The following is a 21,265-nucleotide window of genomic DNA, read 5'->3' on the forward strand; positions in this document are numbered from 1 at the left end:
AAGAGTATTTAAACTTTGTAGCAGAATGTCATAGTTTATACAAATATAAACTACTAATGTAAGTACTAAATACATTATCTTATCTTGTTCTGATCCTGATGTACTGTATGTAATATATTCCAGAGCTGCATTCATAGTTCTTCTGGTTGTTACTAGAAACAGTCAACAAGTTTGTTGTCAGACACGCCCCTAAGTTTAGTTAAGCAGCTCCCGTACAATTCAGTGGGATAGTCAGTTATTCCTACAACAGATTATGGTATAGCATCCAATGTGCAGCAAATTCTTCAAAATCTAGAGTGCTCCCACCGGGACTCAGCACAGGGAGGGGGTAGGGGATATGAGTGGTTCTTGCTTTCTTGACTCGTACCTCTACAATGCTTTTTCCACATAAATTCCAGGGTCAAACAGAGGTCACGTAGAAGGTTTGATGGATTTGGTTCCTGTAGATTTTATGGTGCACATACATAAATAAGAGCAAAGTCGCTCAAACTCACCAATTTTAGAGGCAATGCCTATCTATTGTATGTGTATAGGGACTGTGCTGACTATCCCCCCAACAGATGATTTCAGGCACACTGACGTTCAAGAAGAATCGGACAGTGTGAGTAGGTTGAATCTCAAGGTTTCAGGCAGTGGCTGAGCCGAGCATGCATGTGTATGGGGGCCAGGAAGAATAGCTGTTGGCTGAAACTATTGAAGGTAAGTGATATTATTTAATTTTCCATGTGTCTTGCTTACCCAACATCCCCTCATGCAAAGGGACGTTCAGGTGATACCAAAACCAGAAAAAGTAGAATAAAAGAATAATATAGACATGTAGCAAATCCAAGTTTGTCATCTGGCACACATGTCAATAATTTCTTATCTTACATAGTACTGTGGGTAAATCTACATATTCCTAAGATCTAACAGACAAATTCAGCTCTGCTACATCTGTATGGGCATTATCCTGGTGGACAGATCCCATTACACACACTACAGGTATACTACTACTTCTTTACAAGCTGTGTAAGAAATGTATTTTTGTAAATGACCAAATATTTCTTCTTCTTAAATAATTAAAAGGCACATTTTACAGACAATGACAGCGCGACAGCTCACTCTTAGGGCCTTGACTGTCGACTCTATAATTACTTCCTTAACCATGTGACTGTGTAATTTACTAAATGGATTCAACTGGTGGAGACAACACGTGACTGACAACGTCCATATGGCAGACGTGGTCTGGAGCTGATGCCCTTTGTAGGAATGGAACAAACATCAATGACGGAGGAAGCTTCAGAGACAAAGAAAGAGGAAGGTGCCAGGAGAAACGCCTCAATCGGTCAAAATCAAGTGACCTGTACACTTCACAAGGACTTGATGAGATTCATCAGGTAACAGATTAGACGTAAAGTCCTCTGCCTGGAAGTTAGCAGTGGTCTGCAGTAATGTGGACTGGTCAATGCTGGTTAGAGGTCTTCAACTGGTAGATCCCGATTTTCTGGCCTTGCAGCACCTGGGCCATGCTTGGGTCATACCATGGTAAATTCTTTGCTGGGGCACCAATATTGATTTGAAGAATATGTGGAAATGTTGATCAACCCTTACACGTTTGATACCATAACTCTTCCAAGATGGTTCCTAAATTCACTGTTGTCATCAAAAGTAGCGGTCGGACATGTAGGAATCCATATACTATCCTTACACAGCGGCCTCCGTTGTTGGTGTCTGTCCCCAAGGTAAATTACTGAAATATCACAAGACTTTTTCAGCCCAAGTTCCTATGACATCATAAGTAGGTTTGAGTCAGGTAAGTTACTGTGAGATCGAAACTGGGATTCAGACCCGTAAGCTGCTGTGATGTCACAAGTGTGTTTCTGTTAGTTGGGCATTTATGAGGTCATAACTGTGTTTCAATCCAGTATGCACAAGCAGGTGTCATTCTGGTAAGCTGCTGTGATGTCACAACTGTGTTTCTGTCAGGTAGTATGCTCTGATGTGTGTTTCAATCCGGCATACTACTGTGACACGACATCACTAGTGGCTTTCAGTCTGGTAAACTTCTATGACATCACAAGTGGGTTTCAGTCTGGTAAGTTGCTGTGATGTCACAATGGTGTTTCTGAGAGGAATATGTTCTGATATTACAAGCCATGCTGACACTGTGGTCTTATCTATGACACGAATATGAGGAGCTGTCCTACACAGTAACATAAATAGTAAAAAATTTTATAAGGCTGAAAAAAGCCCTCCGTCCATCCAGTTCAACCTGATATCCTGCAAGTTGATCCAGAGGAAGGCCAAAAAAACCTCTTGTGAGGTAGAAGCTCATTTTAGGGGAAAAATAATTCCTTCCCGACTCCAATCAGAATAACTCCCTGGATCAACGACCCCTCTCTAGTAACTATAGCCTGTAATATTATTACACTCCAGAAACACATCCAGGCCCCTCTTGAATTCCTTTAGTGAACTCCCCATCACCACCTCCTCAGGCAGAGAGTTCCATAGTCTCACTGCTCTCACTGTAAATAATATTCCTCTATGTTTGTGTACAAACCTTCTTTCCTCCAGACGCAGAGGATGTCCCCTCGTCACAGTCCTGGGGATAAATAGATGATGGGTGTGATCTCCTTACTGACCCGTCATCAATGTGATGTCATCAATAGCATGGGCATGAGGAGAAATCCCAACACTGTGATGTCATCTATTACACGGGTATAAGGGGCTGTCCTGTCATTGTGAGGTCATCGATAGCGTGGGCATGAGAAGCCATTCCGACACTGATGTCATCAATAACATGAGTATGAAGAGCCACCCTGGCAATAAAATGTCATCAATAATGTGATGTCATCAGTAGCATGAATATGAGGAGCCGTTCTGTCACTGTGATCGCATCAATAGTATTTGTATGAGGAAGTACGCCGTCACTATGACATCATCAATAGCAAGATCATGAGGAGCCATTCTGTCACTGTGATGTCATCAACAGCATTTGTATGAGAAACTACCCTCTCACAGTGATGTCATCAATAGCATGATTATGCGGAGCCATTTTGTCACTGATGTCATCAGCAGCAAGACACATCTTTATCAACATTGGCGCACTAAATGACGCAAACAAGTACAAGTTAATACAAGGCAGAAGGATTCCTGGTGTAATTGATGAACTCCTGTGTTCTCATCCTACTTAATGGCATTATAAATGACACGAAATCAGATTCCAGATGTCTACTGGCAGTCATTTAATCCTTCAGCTTCCATTTTATAGCTCTAGATTGATTAGACATAGACTTGTTAGATTTTTTTTTTTTCAGACGAGGGATTTATTACAGCCATTCAATGCTTCCCAAAACCCAGAACAACATTTTACAGATGTGCTTTGTTAGTTTTATGTAATACAAGATCCCCGCAGCCATATAATAGCCGCCCATAAATAACCCTTTTCTTCTTCACACCTACTCGCCTAATGATTTTTTATGCTGCTTGTTTGTCACCGCTCCAGTATTTGTTATCAGCAGAATGTTTAATAAGCCTGAAATAGCCCAATATCCTTTATACGAAAAAATTCTGGACGATCTTAGGCTTGTGTCATTTCACTTTACATCTCAGGCACCAAAAAATAAATAAAAAAAAAACAGTACATTTTTTTTTTTTTTTTTTTAACCAAAGCAACCAGATGTAGCTACACCATCAAACAGCGGCCACTAGAGGGCAAATGCAATATTACATGCTTGACATTCAAATGAACGGCTGTGTATGGAATATTGGATGGAATTATTGTATTCCCCAAATCCTGACCTAGGCCTCTCACCCAGTTAAGCCAGTACTCTCTGCTCAGCACTGATGAGGGGCAATCACCCTAAAACCAACTGTCTGCAGATGAGATGCTGGCTTAGTTATCATACAAGTCATGTTTCAAGGCCTGTTTTTAAAAAGGTCGAATATTGATTTATAGGCAGGGGTACGATTCAAATTTTTAACAGGTTCCAAACTCAACGGCGGACATGCGGCGTCACGACACATGTTTACATATACATACAACACATATACATGCTACACACACATAAATGCACCATATATACACTATATACACACACACACACACACACACACACACCACCCAACTTTTAAAAAGCCTAAGGAGGTAAACTATGGAATGGAAGCCCTCATCTCCAGCTGCCGCGGCCAGAGCGCCGGATCGGGATTTAGCTGGTCACACGGTTCTCCGATCCGGCTGTAATTTTAACAACCGAAACTGGAGAACCGGAGGGAACTGGCTGAATCTCATGCCTGCTTATAGGATAGCTACCTTACATCTGGCGGCATCAGAGGCGGAGCTTGCTAAGAGCTCATTTGCATACCTGCTTCCCAGAATTCCAGAGCGGCATGTATGGCCTACAAGTCTCCTCACGCCATAAGGAAATATTGGATTCCCCAAATACGTGGATGAGACAGGTTTGCCAAAGCAAGGGCTGCTCTTCGCTAGCAATTCACTGTGGTCTACACAGGGGGTTTCCTGTGCAAGGACCCCCTCAGTGACGTTCATATGTCATGAGAGAGGTTAACGTTGAGAAATAAGGCAGGTTTTACCACCTACAATCACATAGAATAGGGGATAAATATCTGATAACTGGGGTTCCAACTGCAAGGACCACCTATGATCCCAAAAACTGAGGTTCTGGCGTCCACTGTGAGAACAGAGTAGCGGTGCACATGCAGGAACCTCCGTTTTTTTTTTTTTTTATAGATAGGGGCCCCGCATCTGATCCCCAGGTATCAGACAACTTCATATTTTTCTAAGGATATACTTTTAAAAGTCTCCAGAGCTCTAGACGGGCAGAACTTTGTCAACAGCCTGCGTTCCGTCTCTGCCTTCACATGTCATAACAAGTGTGAAGTATGCACCAGCGGCCGCCCGAAATATGTCTAAATCAGCAACTCTTAGCGGAGTCTACAAGCAAATCATGAAAAATGACAGAATTATCTTACTCGACAACTTCAGGTGAATCTTTTAATATCACGTCGTTCCCAATAAGGCAACATTAAATATTATTTTCCATCCGGTTAGTTTATGGTTTAAAGGGGAACCGCACAAGCTGCAAGCTATATCCTGTACATAAAGTGCTAAGACTCAGAAGTCGCACTGTGTGAATGCATCTGGACTCGCCAGACGTCCACTGCCGAGAAATACTGTAAATTCTATTCCATTGCACTGCCGGGTTATAGTATTATTATGGTACAGAGCAACGGAGCAACGCCTCCCGGTGGCCAGAGAATGAAATGAAAAAGTGATGCCTGCAGCCTTATCAAACAGAGATAACTAGAATTCACTAGGGAAGTGCTTAAAGGGGTATTCCACTAGTAAACTATCAGATCGGTGGGGGTCCGTCCATTGATCAAGAGAACCCCTGAAATGGATGGGGCGGCTGATCGGAAAAGGGTGCCGCCACCCCATTCATGTCTATGAGAATGGTGGAAATAGCTGCAATTTCCAGCACTCTCATAGAAATGAATGGAGAGGTGGCTCACATTTCCCACCCATTTCAGGGCACCGATCTAATAGTCGTCCCCTATCCTGTGGATGGGAGATAACTTGTTATAACCAGAATACCCCTTTAAATATACATTCCACAATATAATGCTAATACAGTAGACGTGTTGATCTGATATTAAGATGCAGGGGTGCAGAGAGGTCATATTTCATGTTTGGCCTGCAGAACTGTCGGCCGACACGAGAATAAGATAGAAGACGAATGTATTCATATAGCGGGGATGGTGCCAGAGGACTTGACTTTCTCACTCACACTCAATATGATAATAATCTGATGCTTCCATATGTTCCATTCAGTTACTAACCATGCAGACGCAGCTACCCCTCTATTGGAGACAGGGGGCCGAGACCCATCCTCAGAATTAGTAGGGATCCTAGCTAAGGATTACCTTCTAACATTACAATAGCAGAAACAAAACACAAAAAAAAATAAAAAAAATTGAAATATTCTATTAGCTGCAAAGAATAACATCCACTGTATAGTGAGTTTTAAGACCTGGACACCGTTTGGATTTCTAATACTCGGGTCCAAAATTCAATGCTGATTAATTTCATAATATATTTGTATAGTAGTCAAAACTCCCAGTTCATTTGTATAGACATAATAGACATATAAACGGTTTGCCCACTAGGGGGCGCAGTGGAGAATATGCCATGGAAGTCAATAATAAAGCAGCAGGCAATAACCTCCTAAGCTCCCCCTAGTGGTGACAGCAGAAAGAGAGATTTTTTTTAATATTTAAAGAGATTGCCTCATCTAAGACATTGATGGCATATCACCAAGATCGGTGCGAGTCACACCTCTGAGACCCGGGCCTGTCTGTAAAACGGGCCCACGCATGCTCCGTGGGAGTTCTGAAAAAAAAGAAATGAGCGCGAGATTGGCTATTTTCGGAAGTCCCAAATGGAGAGTTCGCTGTTCGCTGTCCCAAATGGAGAGTTCGCTGTGCAAGCGCGGCCACTCCTCCATTCACTTCTATGGGACTCAGCACTTGACTATTTTCGGAACTCCCATAGAAATAAATGGAGGGCAGCCGCGCACGAGTGAATGCTCTCAGCTCATTTTGGGGGTCCAATTCTAGAGATAGGTGCAGGTCCCACAGCTATCTGATAACCCCTTTAAGAGAGTCTAAAAAAAAAAAGAAAAAAAAAGAAACAACTTTAACCTTTATGCAAACATTAATCAGCGCCGATGTGGAATACATTGCGCTATTGAAAGGTGGAGATTCCTTGTAATTTATATAAGAAGATAGATGCACATAATAGATGCCTGGCTGCATATTTCAGCCGTGTGCACATTGATCTGGTTATTTCAGTCCATTCACTATGAAAACACGCGGCACAATGAGATCACGTGAAATCACAGCGGAACACGCTACATGCTACCGCTCACCAGAGGAGAATGTATTGTCTGACAATGGGTGGCTGGGCGGCATTCATTTACACAGCAGCCAGCGCTGACCTCAGGCGCCAAGTGTCAATCAGCGCCTTCTAAATGAGCCTTGGAACTTCATTATTCGCTGGATGCAGGAGAGAAAACTTCCCAAAAACTCATTTTTCTGCTAAGAACATGTCAGGGGGAAATTAACTCTTGTGTGCAGGAAGTGAAATGAGTGACCTCTTCATAGGAATTCCTCACACCAAAAATAACCCCACCCCACAAGCCAGGTAATCAGTCAATCAGTAAGTAGCTGCAGGCTGACGTTGGTCTTCAGGCGCGGCTGAGTTTTTGGAGAACTGCAATAAGACCCACAACAAAAGCTCTTCTAGAAATTCATTAGCAGTGCTCCATGCACACTGGCCGTAGGGTGACCATATTTTGGTTTTCAAAAAGGAAGACACTTGGGACAGGAAGCGCTCCTTATTAATAGTGCTTGACCAGCAGCGCCCCCCGTGAGAATCCAGGACATCTTTCCAAAATATTTCTAAGTCTCAGAAAGAGGAGATGTCCTGGAAAAAGAGGACGTATGGTCATCCTAACACTGGGGCATACCAATCAGTAAAGTTATGACAGCTTCTACATTTTACTTTGGAACTTTTTTAATTCTGAGCCATTTCCGCGATCACTTGACAGCCACGTGCCCAGCTCTAGTTGATACCCATGACAGACAGCTGACTTTGCTGGGGGGAAACCATGGCCAGCTAGATGTTGGCCATGGCAGATGAGTGGACATCCATGTAATATATGGAGGACACAAGTCTGAAAGATCGGCATCAGATACAACGCAGCACGGGTTGACTCTGTTCCGGTCATAGAGGAGCGACCACCATCTATGAAGCCTAATAGGGTACAGTATATGGATAGGGGCTGTCTTCATGAGGTAACACCTTTAATGACCACTGAGGTTGCATTTGTACATGGACAATGATTTTTGGGAATCTGGACACCAAAACAAAGAAAATTTAGTATACATATACTGTATATAGTGTTTTTTGGTGGTGGTTTGCGCCTTAGTACCTGTAGAAGCTTCCTGCCTTTGCATGGTTACGGTGTGCCTATTACTTGGGGGTCTCAGACTCAATCTTAGGGGCAGGGAGAGTTCTAAATTTTGCAATCCTTCTCACCTTCTGGTTCAGTGGGCACAGCTGGGGTGCAAAGTGCAAACCAACGCTTGGAGCTGTAGTTCACCAGAGAATTAATTTTAGGAATCGGGAATCAAGAGCAACTTGAAGTTCCTGGGACCTAAAGCAAGCTCTGAAACAAGGTCATTAGTAGTCATCTGCAGTCCTACATCATGCATGACATCTGAAGAAATAGTGAAGTTTCCAACCATAGTAAGGGTGGGTTCACATCAGAAGTCAAAACGGAAGCCTTAAAAGGGAACCTGTCATCAACTTTATGCTACCTATACTAACGGCAGTATAAAGTAGAGACAGGTGAGTTGATTTCAGCGGTCTGTCATTTATAAGTTAAAAGTAAGTGGTTGCCGAGAACCAACATCACAATCATTGCAGACTGGGCCTGGGAAAGAGTCACGGCCACCTGAGAAGAGTCATGGTTATTCATGAATTCCTGCCCACCTGCTGATGATTACAGGCTTCTTCCTAGTTTTCTCCCTTTCTCTCGAGGAGAGAACTGTCAATCTTCAGCAGATGGTCAGGAGAGCAGGAGATTATGAATAACCAGGACTCTTCTCAGGTAGATTTGACTCTTTTCAAGGCCTGGGCTGCAATGATTATGATGCCGGTTCTCGGCAACCAACCACTGACTTTTAGCTTATGAGTAACACACCGTTGAGATCAGCATTTCGGTCACTACCTTATGCTGCCCTCAGTGAGGTTAGCATAAAGTTGATGACAGGTTCCCTTTAAAAGGCATTCCATTTTGCTTTCCGTCATAATAGAAGTCTATGGCGATCATAACAGATCCGTCTGGTTCCCGTAATGCAAGACGGAAAACAAAGTCCTGCCGACGGATCCGTTATGATTCCCATAGACTTCTATTAAGACGAAAAGCAAAACGGAATGCCTTTTAAAGGCTTCCGTTTTGCATTCCGTCATAATACAAGTCTATGGGCAGCATAACGCATCCATCCTGGTTTCCGTTATGCAGGACTGGACTCCTGCATAATGGATCCATTATGCTGCCCATAGACTTGTATTATGAAGAATCAAAACGGAATGCCTCCGTTTTGACTTCCGTCTTATGGATTCCGTTATTTTCCGAGCCATAACGTAATACATAACGCTGATGTGAACCCACCCTAAGTGACGTCCTATGCCTAGAATATGCCATTGGTGAGCATCTGACTGCTGGACCTTAGTGCTGTGGATCCTTCCTAGTATTTCCCGGCACGTGGCCCTTGATCCCTATGTTCTGGCAGAGGTCCCAGGCCTCAGACCTTGACAGATCATGGAGATATTGCCCATCTTAGATCTTTGTCCTGCCTGACGAGAGCAGAGCTTGTTACGGCTTTCTAGTAGTCAGATGTGTTTTTTACACTTTGTCAGTGTGGGCGCCTGGAAAGCAGATGCCAGGCTGTCGTAAATCTATTTTTTTTCCAGACATGAAAAACAGGAAGCCTGGAAAAATAAAAAGGAGAAAGAAAAGTCCCTGCTCTTCAGAATTAAGACATTTGTAGGCACCATGATGTTGGAAGGCTGGCACTCATCATCTACACTGGCACATAGCATGCTGCCAGGATAACCTGTCAGAAAGTGGAACTGGAATGTAGGATTATAGATGAATCACATCGATCACTAGTACTGTACGTCTAGTGCTAGGGACATGCAGAGCTGTGGCAAAGGACAAACAGCTCTGCTGCACAAAAAACAATATAATTTATCAGTAAATACATCAAATCTACAGTCTGCAAATGTCTGCTCTGAGAATCAACCAAAGCACCCCATATAGTGCACGCCATGTTCGGTTGTATAGTGGCAATTTTCTACAGTATATAATGATTTAATGGGACTGACAGCAGAAATTTAAATTTACCTACATTTCATGTAAAAAAATTACCCAAAAGCAGAGATCTGATGACGAGGATCCACGTGACCCACCAGCATGTGCAGTCACTCCCAATTAAGGTTTGTGAGATGTATAGAAACTGCTTGTTGAGCAATACCATACACATACTTCATCAGAAGTACCTATGTAATCGGCGGGGGTCTGAGACCCCACACCCCTGCAGTAGCCAGCTGTGTCCATACTGTAGGACAGCCGATTGTCATGCAGTATGGACAGAGCTGGCTACTGCGGCTATGCTCCTATTGAAGTGAATGGGAGCAGTGCTGCAGTAACTAGCTCTGTCCACTACACAATAGATGGCGCTGTGTAGTTGGTGCTGGAGCTACTACAGGAGAGCTGATTGGTAGGTGCGTGGGGCACTGTCAGACCAGAACATGTCAGACCTTCAACGATCAGACGTCCTTGGGCTATGCTATAAAAGTGCTTTAGTCAAGAAGCTGTTTCAGGAAAGCAACAAATAAGGAAAATAAAAATAAAAATTCAAGTAATGAGAATCAGACTGGAGGGCGAGACCCTGACCCGTTTCTTGCTATCTGTAGTCAAAATCCAGAGTTTTTGAAAGAAGTCTCACAATCTTAAAACCGGTCTGACAACATAGTGATGGCGGCAGCTTTCTAGGTAATGACAAGATCTACAGTCACATGAAAACAGTATTGAGGCCCAGTGTAACGCAGATTGTAACACACATCATACCTTCACTCCAGAATTCTGGTGTCAAAAAGTTGCAAAAATAGGGCTTTTGGACTTTTTTGCACTTGCACACCACTCACTCCAGTTTTGTAATGTGGGTGTGGTGAGCTATGTTAATGTTTCACTCCAGATTTATCATTGAGACTTTTTTTTTTTAAAAAAAGGTGCAGTCTTAGGCTACTTTCACACTAGCGTTCAGGTGTCCGCTCGTGCGCTCCGTTTGAAGGGGCTCACAAGCGGCCCCGAACGCAGCCGTCCAGCCCTGATGCATTCTCAGTGGACGCGGATCCGCTCAGAATGCATCAGCCTGCCAGCGCTCAGCCTCCGCTCCGCTCAGTGAGCGGACACCTGAACGCTGCTTGCAGCGTTCGGGTGTCCGCCTGGCCGTGCGGAGGCGAGCGGATCCGTCCACACTTACAATGGAAGTCAATGGGGACGGATCCGCTTGAAGATGACACAATATGGCTCAATCGTCAAACGGATCCGGCCCCCATTGACTTTCAATGTAAAGTCTGGACGGATCCGCTCAGGCTACAAATTTTTCTAAGTTATAATGCAGACGGATCCGTTCTGAACGGATGCAAACGTCTGCATTATCGGAGCGGATCCGTCTAGCTCTGAACGCTAGTGTGAAAGTAGCCTTAGGCCTCTTTCACAGGACAGTATGGCTTTTCAGTTTTTTGCGGTCCGTTTTAAACAGATCCGTTGTTCCGTTTTTTGTTTCCGTTGTGTTTCCGTTTCCGTTCCGTTTTTCCGTTCCGTTTTTCCGTATGGCATATACAGTGTACAGTAATTTCATAGAAAAAATTGGGCTGGGCATAAAATTTTCAATAGACGGTTCCGCAAAAAACGGAACGGATACGGAAGACATACGGATGCATTTCCATATGCATTCCGTTTTTTTGCGGACCCATAGACTTTAATGGAGCCACGGAATGTGATTTGCAGCCAAATATAGGACATGTTCTATCTTTCAACGGAACGGAAAAACGGAAATACGGAAACGGAATGCATACGGAGTACATTCCGTTTTTTTGCGGAACCATTGAAATGAATGGTTCCGTATACGGACCGTATACGGAACGCAAAAAACGGACCGCAAAACGGAAAAAAAAAACGGTAGTGTGAAAGAGGCCTTACTCCAGGAGGAAAATTGGAGGAGCTTTTCTAGACAAAAGTGTTATGTCTAAGGGCTCATGCACACAGCTTACAAGCCGTTCCGCGAATTGGGGACCGCAAATCATCCGTGCAGCTGCGGCAACGGATGCAGACCCATTCAACTTGAATGGGTCTGTGATCCATGCGCACTGCAGAAAAATAGAAAATGTTCTTTGTAGTGCTTCCGTGGGGTTCCGTGCCTCTGTTCCGCACCAACCTTCTGTATTGTGAACCCATTCAAGTGATGCGGGGTGCTCACAGCCGGTGCCCGCATACTGCGGACCCGCGATATGGGAATGGCCGTACAACAGCTGCGTGCATTAACCCTAAGGATAAGCCAAATTTATCAAGCAAACACAGACTCAAGCAAAACGGACTTCAAATTCTCCCCTCATGACAAATCTCCCCCATAGTGTGCAGCCATGCCGCCGCCAACTACTTCACCACCAGATCCCCATTGACTGCAATGAGGTCAGACGGTGATCCAACCGATTCCCAGTATAAATGCCAGGTAGCGGCTGGACAAAAACAGTTGCATGCAACGTTCAGGATCCGGCAAACGGAGATGTGAATAAGGCCCAAGACAGGAGGATTTTATTTACCCCCATAGAAGATGACAACTTCGTGAACCATGAGCCATAAACATAAGATCTTCTGTTTGCCGTCAGACTCTCAGATCCACTCCTCTAATGACTGATCGGCTCCTTTTCAGTACAGGATTACGAGCGCAGATGACTTTATCGCTGTTTACCCAGACTGAGCGGGTGACGGCGGTAAACAAGGAGCAGATTATTTCTCTCCTCCACTGAATTCTTTCCAGCCTTTGTTGACACTGAATTACTCAAATGTATCGCCTTCTCCGACTCCATCCTCAAACACAGGCCCTTCCACCCACCCTGTCCTCGATGGAATTCCCCAGGTCATGTACTGGTATTTTTCTGATGTACATGGAGGATATTTATGCTATAAAAATAAGAAATAATGAAGAGTTTTTTGAAAAAGACCAGTCTATTAGCACATGCTTTGGAATGGGGTTCTACAGGCCAAGAGGAAGAAATGACTCTGAGGACCCAGCCTCAATCTATACAGAACAGCTGCACATCCATTTCTAATATTGGTAATCATTGTACTACCAGGACATGTCATCGGTATCATCTAATAGATTATTTGTAAATCATCCCATAACAAATGGGCCTCAAATGAGGTTGTCTTCTGCTGGACCCTTGTTGAATCGGGAGTCCATTTCTGTGTCAAAGTCTGTGCCACCAGGAGGATCCGCTGGTACTCAGATGGGCTAGTCAAGCTCAGATGGTTCTGCTTAAAAATATCTATTCTTGTTCACAAAACAGACAAAAATAGGACATGTACTATTTTTTGCTGGACGGTGGAACGGACATGTGGATCCGGACAGCACACGTTGTGATGTCTGCATTTTTGGCAGCCCCATTGAAATGAACAGATCTGCAAAAAATGCAGATCGGATGTGGACCAAAAATACGGTCATGTGCATTTTTAAGGTTTTGCTGCTCCTTTAAAAGGGTTGCTACACTTGTCCATGGGTTATGTTTATTACAGATTAGCCCCATTAAAGTGAATGGAGTTGAGCTGCTGTACCACAAGTCACCTGCAGACAGATGTGGCGCTGTTTTTAGAAGAAAGCAGCTGTGATTTTCTCATCCTATACAAAGGATTTTCCTCTGGATAGGTCATCAGTGGCTGATCGGTGGGGGTCTGACACCGATCAGCTCTTTGAGAAGACAGCGGCGCTCGCAATAGCTCCCAGCTCACCAAGCGCAGCACTGTTCGTTTGATAGTGGCAGTGCTTGGTATTGGGCTCAGCTCCATTCACTTCAATGGGACCGATCTGCGCCTAGGACATGTGACCGATGACTGTGATGTCACACGGCCTAGGAAAAGCTGAGAGATGGCCGCAACGCTACAGAGAGCGCCAGTGTCAAACAGCTGATCGGCGGGGGTCCCGGGTGTTGGACCCCCATCAATCAGATATCCAGAGGATAGGTCATCAGTATAAATGTCTCAGAAGACCCCTGCAGGCACAGAAATATTTGAGCAATTTTTTTTTATTTTCCGCTTTTTTTTTCTTCTTTTATTACAAATAGACGCTTAGATATTAGTAGAAGATCTGAATGTATTGGTCTCGTGGTTCCAGCTCTGACAGGTGTATAGGGATCAATGACGCCGTCCACCTTTCAATTAAAGCGGAGGGCTTCTAATGTACGGCAGACCTGCCGCCAATCGCAGAGTACGGTGTATGCGCACCCTATGGAGAATTTCAAAGTAATAAAATGCGCAAAGCATTCTGGGTTTTCAATGTGGTACATAAAACGGTCCCAAGTGTTATAATGACGAGGACACAGAGGTAACGGTAAGAAAATGTTTTCGGAGGTGGGAATCGTTCCCTGGACCTGCATAAACGCTCCATTACGGGTATTTACGGGTTCTTCCAGGCTATGGCTGCAGGTAGATGGATCCGTAGAATAAGGGCTTGTTCACACGACCGTGCGAAGCCTGTGCGCATGCTGTGGACCGCAATTTGCGGTGCGCAATGCACGGGCACCGTCCGTGGGGCAGCCGCATGGGGATCGCAAACCCATTCACTTGAATGGGTCCGCGATCCGTCCATTCCGCAAAAAGATAGAGCAAGTTCTATCTTTCTGCGGTGCGGCGGCACGGAACGGAACCCCAGAAAGCGCTCCATAGTGCTTCCGTAGTGTTCCGTTCCGCATCTCCGAATTTGCGGACCCATTGAAGTGAATGGGTCCGCATCCGTGATGCGGAATGGACACTGAACGGTGCCCGTGTATTGCGGATCCGCAAATGCCCTGACGTCCTGCCTTCTATAGAGCTGTCCTATCCTCGTCTGTAATACGGACAAGAATAGAACGTGTTCTAATTTTTTGTGAACGGACATACGCATGGGGACATCACACGGTGTGCTGTCCGCATCTTTTGCGGCCCCATTGAAATGAATGGGTCCGCAGCAGATCTGCATGAGCCCATGAGTGGGTCTAAGTAGTCCCCAATGACCCCATTGACTTTAAGTGGATCCTCTGAGGATCTGTCCGGGGTGCAGCAATGCTCCTATGAAAAAACCGCACTACAAGTGCCCTGTGTGAATCCCGCCTAACGTCTGTGAGGATCGGAGGGGCGGCGGAGGATACGGATTTTCTTCTTGATGCAGTCATCTTCTAATTTCGCAGTAATACCGCAATTCCTTTAAAGACCAGACCTGAGGCGATGATTCCTGCATTATTCACATCCTGTTTATTACTAGATCACATGCATCAAGCCGACCTCGCCTTACAATCCAATCCGCTTTTCTTGCCTTGCAGATCTTTTTAATTATAGGAAAAGGCGATAACAAAACCAGCAGAACACGTGAATTGTCTGCATTGCAAACACATCGCTTCTATTCCACCAATAGTAAATACAGGTAACACAGAATGTAATAGACACCAGATAATGAATCAGAAAAACGGTAGAAATAAATCCGATGCTGGAAACCGCACATAGATCGCTATAATCACCCCTGATGACCAAGCTGTGGGTACGTATAGCGGTGCCCACAATGTTGAAAGCTGCACAGTGAATGCGCTCGGGCTGCAATCTAAAAGCTATCACGACACACAAGTCACCAGAGAAGGTGTAGCAGAGCTGTGTTAATACAATGATAATCCACCATTCCATCCGTACGTTACCTAAGTGAAGGTAAAGCCATAGAAATTGTATTAAAACTATGCCAATTCTTAATCTAATGCAACAGTCAATCAGCTCAGCTACATCTGTGCACGCGTCTCCCACTGTAGCCGAGCAGTAACTAAATGACTTCTGCACTTACTGCTAGCCGCTGTAGCACATTCTCAACTCTGCTACATGCCTTTCACTTTTACTTTTCAGGCTTCTAACTCACAATTAGCAGCTTGTTCAAACTCGCAGACGACGCATCACCTTCCATGCCTTTAATAGCAATGGCAACCTTTTGCAAGTATGGATAAATCCTCAGCGCAGGTATAGCAGAGCTAAGTTTGTCATTCAGCTGCACTGTGCCTCCCCGGAGGAGAACATAGAACCTAAAAGGCTGGACTGACCCGTTCAGGTTTATGATCTGTTCCAGGCTTTGAGAAACCGAGGCCACATGTAAAGTAAAGATTAAAGGGGTATTCCGTTTATAGAAAGTTATGCCCAATCCACGGGATAGGGGATAACCATCATATCGGTGGCGGTCCTACCACCGGGGACCCCAACCGATTGAGAGAACGGGGGGCCCTGTTCCCCATGGAGCCCCCCTAAAATGATCTAAAAAGTGCGCTGCCACTCCACTTACTTCTTTGGGAGTGTCGGAGACAGCGAATACAGCGCTTACGTTTTTTTTTCGACCCCCGTTCTCATCAGCGGTAGGGCCCCCAGCAATCTGCTAGTTATCCCCTATCCCGTGGATAGAGGGATACCATTCTATAATCAGAATACCCCCTTAAATCATTTTTTTAACCCATTCCTGGCTTTCCTGAAACTGAAGATTTTTAACTCATTCCTGGCTTTGACTTTAACGTGCAAGAAAACGGTCACCACGCGAGAGCGGCGTGTAAAACCAACGCGTCGCGAGTTGCGCCGAACGGCAAACTCAGCTCTGCTGCGTCTGACAAAGCCCGCTCTGCCGCCTCTGCACGTGATCAATAACCGATCCAATGTTAGCACTTGCATTAGGCTCTGCAAATACGATTTGGCAGGTCGAGCTGATAAGATTTGACCTCAATAGGTTACTTATTTATTAAAGGGGAGGTCTGCATTTACCTGGTTAAGGCGACGAGGCGTCCTGGCGAAAAAGGTTCAAGTCACAGTCCAAAAAGTCGGATCCCGAGTGGATTCTTGGATTTCTTTTAGGCTGTCAGGTAGACACTGGCCCCATCTCCCTCCTGTACTTGCTTGAACACCGCTCGCAGCTTATGGGACCTTCTACCGCCGCAACATGTTGACTCTGCTGCCTTGACATGCTCTCCCAGCCGTGACATCAGAACATCTCTATGGTTACTCCAACCCCACCTGGCAAAGTTACTCTGCGCATCTACTGGATAAGGCGGAAAACACAAAAACTTTTTTCAAATTTTTTTTTTTTTTTTTTTTTTTTTTTAGCACTTATTCCTTCCTGAGCTGTCAGCACGTCCGTCTCTCTCACAGGTTTGCTGTGTGCATTTCCTCAGTGAAGAGGTTTGATGAGTTTTGCAGAAGGGCCACTGGTCTTGAATAGAACAATGGCTTCTGGTGACCAGCCCCTCCCTGTCTGACAATGTCCTATCTGCTGAACAGTGCCGCTAGGCCATGCTGGCAGCTCCGGAGGCTTCCACAATTCTGCCCCAGCAGGTTTTTCTTTGCCTTCTCAAACAACCTTTGTATTGTTTACTATCATATTTTACTTTTTTTCACTCCTTTTTTTATTTTTTTTTGTGCTTTTAAAGATTTTTTTTGCATAAAAAAAGAATTTCGTAATTAGGAATTTAGGAAATTCGTATTATATCACCGCAGCTCTTGTATCGGAATCTGTCCGCTCAGGGGCTCAGGTTCCAAGTTCTTTTATCCATACGAAATCCAATGCAGACAGTAGGGGTCATTTACAAACAGTGGATATTTTTACGCCGGTCTTTGCTTTCCCTTTGCGCTGGCAGAGGATGCGCCTAATTTCTGACCTCCAGCAGTCTGTGCGCCAGGCGTAAAAACTACTCCAGCCCAAAGTCCCGGACCTGCCACACTCCTGGCACTCCCTCAAGGCGGCATGCACACGGCCATTGTGCGGCCGTTCCGTGCATTGGGGACCGCAATTGCGGTCCCCAATGCACGGGCAACATCCGTGCAGCTGGCCAGACCCATTGGTCCGTGGTCTGTCCGCACCGCAAAAAAAATGACATGTCATATTTATTTGCGGTGCGGAACAAGGGAAAGAAACACCATGGAAGCACTCCGTAGTGCTTCCGGTGTTCCGTGACTTGGTTCCGTATCTCTGTGATTGCGGACCCATTCAAGTGAATGGGTCCGCACCTGTGATGTGGAATGCACACGGCCGGTGCCTGTGTATTGCGGACCTGCTGTATGCGGGCCTCAATACGGCCACGTGGGGCACACAGTCGTGTGCATGTAGCCTAACACTCAAACGCTCACAAAGGGCAAATGTGGCGCATAAACACCCGCAAAAAAAAATAGTCACACGGGCATTTAAAAAGGCGACTTTTTTAATCACAAAAATTGGAGTAGCGCCATTCGCATATGACCCCAATGACCTGCCGTGCAGATTTAAAAACCTGGGCATGTCAGTTTATGCCGTGGATCTCCTCCGCAGATTTCACCCTTTGCATTGCAGAGTGAAATCCTCAATTAAATTATTCAGTCCGCATCCGATCCGCATTTTTTGCAGATCGGATGCGGACCCATTCGTTTCAACAGGGGGGCGCAAAAGATGCGGACAGCACAAGACCGTTCCGCGGCCCCGCAGATAAAATAGAACATTTCCTATCCTTGCCCGTTTTGCGGATAAGAACAGGCATTTCTCTCATAGGGCCGGACGTTCCTATCTGCAAATAGTGGCTCGCAGTGCACAGACACTGGTCGTGTGCACGCCATTTGCGGATGCGGACCCATTGACTTGAATAGGTCCGTGATCTGCAAGAGACAGTCTACACTGCAAAATAATAGGACATGTTCTATTTTTTGTGTGGTGGCAATGACCGAAATTCCACGTAAGCGCTTTTAGGGCTTCCGATCCATGCTTCCGCTCCGTATCTTGAGGATGTCGGACCCATTTTGGCGTTTGCAGTCTGCATTATGAGAGAATACATTTCTTGGAATTTTTTTCATTTTCATTCCTTGAAACCATTTTAATTGCCAGTGAATGAGTAAGATGATTAGCATGCTTGACTTCCACAGAAATCTACATTGCACCATAAGACCCTTTGGTCTAGTAACGCTGTAGACTGGCAGCGTGTGGCAGTTAATTGTCTAGCCCCGGGTCACGGGGAGCCCAGGCAGGATCTGAGCTAGACTTCCTGCTCCACTGCTGGAGTCAAAGGTTTTCAATTGTCTTATAATTGGCTTATAAATAGAGCGGGATCAGCGGTGGAACGTGATGGAGCAGGTCCAGGGATGATCACCCTACAAGTGCAAAGCGCACTTTTATACCCTTCAATATTTATAGGCAGAAAATATATGCGGATATACTTATCTTGGCACTTAAAGAGTTAAAGGGGATCTGTCAGCAGTTTTGACCATGCTAAACTGGTGACAGCACTAGTTAGGGGGTGGGGAGAACAGGACAAACACACCTTTGGTGGAGTTTTTATCATCAGGAATAGCGAGAATATGAACTTTTTTTCTGCCATATTCTGCTCCTGCAAGTGTCCTGGAGGTGGAGCTTCACTGTGAAGTGGCCGCTGCCTTTAGCATTGAGCTGCTTCACAACCCCTCCCCCCTCTGTTGAGTGAAGGCTGTAGAGACCACCACAGCTGTCATGCAGGGCAAAGAGGAGAGGCTGCTAAGCACCAAAATACAGAGGGCACTTCACAGTAAAACTCCACCTCCAGGGCACTTGCAGAAGCTGGCAGAATAAAAGTTCATATTTACACTGCTCCTGTTTCGCTTTTCCCCCAGCACCTACCTTGTGCTGTCATCAGTTTTAGGCCTCTTTCACACTGGCGTGTGCGCCCCGTTGCCATAAATGCGGGCCGCAATGCACGAGCAAAGTCCGTGGGGCAGCCGCAGCGGATTGCGGACCCATTCACTTGAATGGGTCCGCGATCCGGCCGTTCTGCAAAAGATAGGACATGTTCTATCTTTTTGCGGAACGGACGCACGGGACGAAACACCACGGAAGCACTCCGTAGTGCTTCCGTAGGGCTCCGTTCCGTGGTTCCGTTCCGCACTATTCTGCATCTCCGGATTTGCGGACCCATTCAAGTGAATGGGTTCGCATCCGTGATGCGGAATGCCCACGCAACTGCACCTGTGTATTGCGGATCTGCAAATGCGGTCCACAATATGGCAACGGGGCGCACACACCAGTGTGAAAGAGGCCTTACCTGGTTAAAACTGCCATCAAATTCCCTTTAAATAAAGTTGACTTTTTCAATGGTTTGTCAATCTAGGGGAAGGTGGAGCGACCATAACTGTGAGGTGTTAAACTGGTGCTCCAAGGGCTCTGGCCAGTTAATTTGCATATTAATATAAACAGAGTTTTCCTGGAAGTAGGGTAAGGCCTCATGCACACGACCGTTTTTTTTTAAGGTCCGCAAAAATGGGGGGTCCGTGATCCGTGACCGTTTTTTCGTCCGTGGGTCTTCCTTGATTTTTGGAGGATCCACGGACAGGAAAAAAATGTCGTTTTGGTGTCCGCCTGGCCGTGCGGAGCCAAACGGATCCGTCCTGAATTACAATACAAGTCAATGGGGACGGATCCGTTTGACGTTGACACAATATGGTGCAATTGCAAACGGATCCGTCCCCCATTGACTTTCAATGTAAAGTCAGGAGTCCCTTTTATACCATCGGATCGGAGTTTTCTCCAATCCGATGGTATATTTTAACTTGAAACGTCCCCATCACCATGGGAACGCCTCTACGTTAGAATATACCATCGGATTTGAGTTAGATCGTGAAACTCAGATCCGACAGTATATTCTAACACAGAGGCGTTCCCATGGTGATGGGGACGCTTCAGGTTAGAATATACTAAAAGAACTGTGTACATGACTGCCCCTGCTGCTTGGCCGTGCGGCCGCCCCCCCTCCCTCCCTTGTATTTAAGACATTGGTGGCCAGTGCGGCCGGAACCCCCTCCCTCCCTCCCTTGTATTTAAGACATTGGTGGCCAGTGCGGCCGCCCCCCTCCCCCTAATTAAAATGACCGACCCCCCATCATTGGTGGCAGCGGAGAGTTCCGATCGGAGTCCCAGTTTAATCGCTGGGGCTCCGATCGGTAACCATGGCAACCAGGACGCTACTGCAGTCCTGGTTGCCATGGTTACTTAGCAATTTTTAAAAGCATTATGCGATGTCTGTGACCGGCCGGGCGCTCCTCCTACTGGTAAGTGACAGGTCTGTGCTCTAAGCAATGCGCCGCACAGACCTTTAACTTACCAGTAGGAGGAGCGCCCGGCCGGTCACAGACATCGCAGCTCGCAGGTAAGTATAATGCTTCTAAAAATTGCTAAGTAACCATGGCAACCAGGACTGCAGTAGCGTCCTGGTTGCCATGGTTACCGATTGGAGCCCCAGCGATTAAACTGGGACTCCGATCGGAACTCTCCGCTGCCACCAATGATGGGGGGGGATTTTAATTAGGAGGTGGAGGGAGGGGGGGCCCACTGGCCACCAATGAATGGACAGTAATACAGGGGAGGGAGGGGGGCCCAC

The 21,265-nt window shown here is 45.7% G+C and overlaps 1 protein-coding gene across 9 annotated transcripts in view; it reads right to left on the reverse strand.

Moving 5' to 3' along the window:
* KIAA1217 (KIAA1217 ortholog) overlaps nucleotides 1–21,265 on the reverse strand; it is a 445,177-nt gene that overhangs the window by 268,891 nt on the left and 155,021 nt on the right. The window contains exon 1 of one of the 9 annotated variants that reach the window (XM_040434417.1): nucleotides 16,665–16,993. The exons of the other annotated variants lie outside the window; for them this stretch is intronic. The gene's annotated coding sequence lies outside the window, so the exon portion shown is untranslated. Of the gene's footprint in view, nucleotides 1–16,664; nucleotides 16,994–21,265 lie in introns of those variants that run through there. 9 annotated transcript variants of the gene reach the window in all.

The sequence above is a fragment of the Bufo bufo genome, chromosome 5, assembly GCF_905171765.1.
Source record: "Bufo bufo chromosome 5, aBufBuf1.1, whole genome shotgun sequence".
NCBI classification, from domain to species: domain Eukaryota; kingdom Metazoa; phylum Chordata; class Amphibia; order Anura; family Bufonidae; genus Bufo; species Bufo bufo.